Here is a 3,282-nt window from a genome sequence, read left to right as displayed (position 1 = left end):
CAGGCGCATCGGGAGCTGGAGCCTGCAGGTGCACAAACCACAGCCCACGTGGCCTCGCAGCGCTCGCCGCGCTCCCCGCGCAGCGCAGCGCCGGGCAGGAAGTCTGTGGTTTCCTCCTGGCACCGTGCCCAGGCACATCCCTGCGGTGCCCCCGAGCCACCCCCACCCCGACTGCTCCAGCCGGGGCTGCAGGGGCTGCTCCTTCGGCCTCGCAGACACGGGGCCGGGCAGCTCCCGGCCCCCGGCATGCCCTGCTGATACACACGGCCGCTCTGCACCGAGCCCCACGGCCATGCGGTGCCATCGGTGACGGGACCTCAGGCCCTCCTCCTGCCACAGCTGTGTGCTTATGAGTTATAGTGATGGTGACCTCACACCCTCCTACAGCCACCACTGGGTGCTCAGCAGTTATAGTGACGGTGACCTCACACCCTCCTGCTGCCATCGCTGTCTGCTCAAGAGTTACACTGTCACACGGGTGTGTGCGCTGTGCACGGGCTTCTGCTGCTGCTGGTTCTTCCAAAAAGCCATGTTTGGGTGGGGTTTAAACATTATTTTGATGACATCAGAAGCACCCACACAAGCCCTATGCCTGCTTTTGGCCTATAAGCTGATCCCGTACTGGTGAAATCACAAGCTCGTACACAAGCCATGTGCATGCTCCTGGCCTATCCATCACTCAGCCACAGGTGATGTCATATCATCTAAACCTGCCATGTGCCTGCTTCTGGCCTATCAGGTATTCAGACACCAATGACCCAACACCTACACAAACACCTACACAAGCCATTGTTCTGCTCCTAACCTCTCAGCTACTCAGGCACCAGTGACACCACAACAACCTACGCCACCCATGGCCCTGCTCCTGGCCTATCAGCTACCAGGGCAGCAGTGACTTCACAAGCACGCACACAACCCATGGGCCTCTTCCTGGCCCATCAGCTCATCGGTCACAAATGACCTTGCAAACACCTACACAAGACAGGTGCTTGCTCCTCTCCTACCAGCTTCTCAGGCGCCTGTGACCTCAAAATATCCAACAACAGACATCTTTCTCCTGGCCTACCAGCTACCACTGACACCACAAAGACATTCACAAGCCATGTGCTAGCTCCTGGCCTATCATCTCCTCAGGCATGAGTGACCTCACAATCACTTACACAATCCATAGGCCTACTCCTGGCCTACTAGCTCCTCAGGCAGGAGTGACATCAGAAGCACAGACACAATGGCCCATTTGCCATGTACGTCCTGTTGAGGTACTCAGGCTCCAGTAACCTCACAAGCACATACCAGCGTATTTCCTATGTACTCGTGTGGTGATATATTACATATATATTGATATATATTTTATATAATATTTATAATATATATCAGATTGTATATATTATATTTTAATATAATATTATAATTTTCACATTATATAATTATAATACCAGTTACATTTATATTATATATTATTATATTATTAAATTATAATAAGAACTATAATTTAATATATTCTGCTCCTATAATAATAGTTATTATAATGTCTTTTATTATATTTTATTATAACATATATGATATTTTATAATATATTATAATACCTTTATATAGTTTACATATTGTAATGCATATAATATCATATAGTATATATATTATACATAATATATATATGTTGTGATATATATTCGATATCGTGTGGCAAATGAGTCTGTTATTCCTTGGAGGTGGCCGTAGCCCTTGGGTACGTTCCAGCTTGTCCACGCCCCACCACCTTTCGGGCACCCCTCTGCCCTCCTGAAGCCCCCCCCACCCCAGACCTGTCAGGGCTTGTTCTGCAGCCTGGGAAAGTGGGGGAACCCCGACCTGGCCTCTTCCTTTTGTTTCTCTTCACATTTAAACTTTAAGTGCTCACTCCAGTAGCGCTTATTAAAAAAAGGTTTTATCTGTTTTATACCTATGGGTTTTTTTATGGCTGTATGTATTTGCTATCTATCTATAGCTTCATAAATGTTTACATATACATAAAAAATTCTATACTTAAGTACATATACAGAAGTATATATATAAAAATACCGTACCTATTTCGAAATAAATAAAATATGTATTTGTATGCATTTGTACACTTACTTATAAATAGATATATGTTATATAAATGTAGATATCTTTATATCTGAGCACTTCCTGGACCAAAGGAGGTGGGCAGCCAATCGCAGGGCTGCCTGAGAACATGTGGCTATGAAGGCGTCATGAAATGGCTGTCAGCCAATCACAGTGCAGGATGAAAAGACGTGGGGAATGAGGCTGTCAGAAGTGGCGGCCTCCCCATAGGAAATGACAGGGGGCTTCCTTTGGGACGTGCCCCTGGGGACACTGGGACGGGTGGCCGGTCCTGCCAGCCAATCACAGGGGCTGCCTGAGAACACACGGCTGTGACAGTGTCGAGAGATGGCCATTAGCCAATCACAGAGCAGTATGAGCTTTAACAAAAGGGCAGCTCACTGCCATGGAATGGCGGCACCCTGTCCCAAAATGGCGGCCAACCCCAAATGGCGGCCCCTGTGGATGCAGGGGAAGGGCCTTCCGGGTCTGACGTATCTCTGGGCCAAGCGGCAGGGGTGGCCGGTCCTGCCAGCCAATCCCAGCGGAGCACATGGCCGGCAGAGGAGAGCGACTTCCGGGGCACAGGGCCCCTGCGGGTGCTGGGAGGGGGCGGGGCCTCCAGCGGAAGCGGGTGGGCGGGGCCCCTGTCCCGTCGTGCCTCCCGCAGCAGCGGTGCCCGTGCTCTGGCGTGTTCCAGGGCAGGGATCCCAACAGGCACCGGGAAGGCCCGTGGGGAGGTGAAAATGCTTCTTGGGAGCCGTGGGCAGAGAAGGGCTCACTGGGGGGTCAGAGCTCCCGGCTTTGTGCCGGACGTAAGGCCTTTCCCCGCCTCCCAGGGCTTCAAGGCTGCACCACTTTCCTCAGCAAAATAATTACAGAAACACCTCCAACAACAAAAAATTCCCCCTTAAACTCCAAGACACCCTAGGAAAAGAGGATGAGGGGAGAGAGGCAAGGGTTAAAGGAATAAAACCCTCAGAGTTCCTGCATCTGGTCAATGTGACGGATACACTTGACTCCGAGCCGCACTTTGGTTCAGGCTGACGCAGGAGCAACAGCCCTCACGTCCTTGGGGTGAACGTGTGAGCTGGAAAGCCCCTGGCTGACGTACAAGGGAGTGAAGGTGTCTTGAACAAGATTTCAGAAGGTGGTTTCGAAAGCCAAAGATACAAGTTGCCAGAGCTAAAATGAAGATAT

The sequence above is a fragment of the Platalea leucorodia genome, assembly GCF_965183815.1.
Source record: "Platalea leucorodia genome assembly, contig: HAP1_HAP1_SCAFFOLD_259, whole genome shotgun sequence".
Taxonomy (NCBI): Eukaryota; Metazoa; Chordata; class Aves; order Pelecaniformes; family Threskiornithidae; genus Platalea; species Platalea leucorodia.
The sequence above is the reverse complement of the archived record's forward strand: the minus strand, read 5'-3'. Positions refer to the sequence as shown.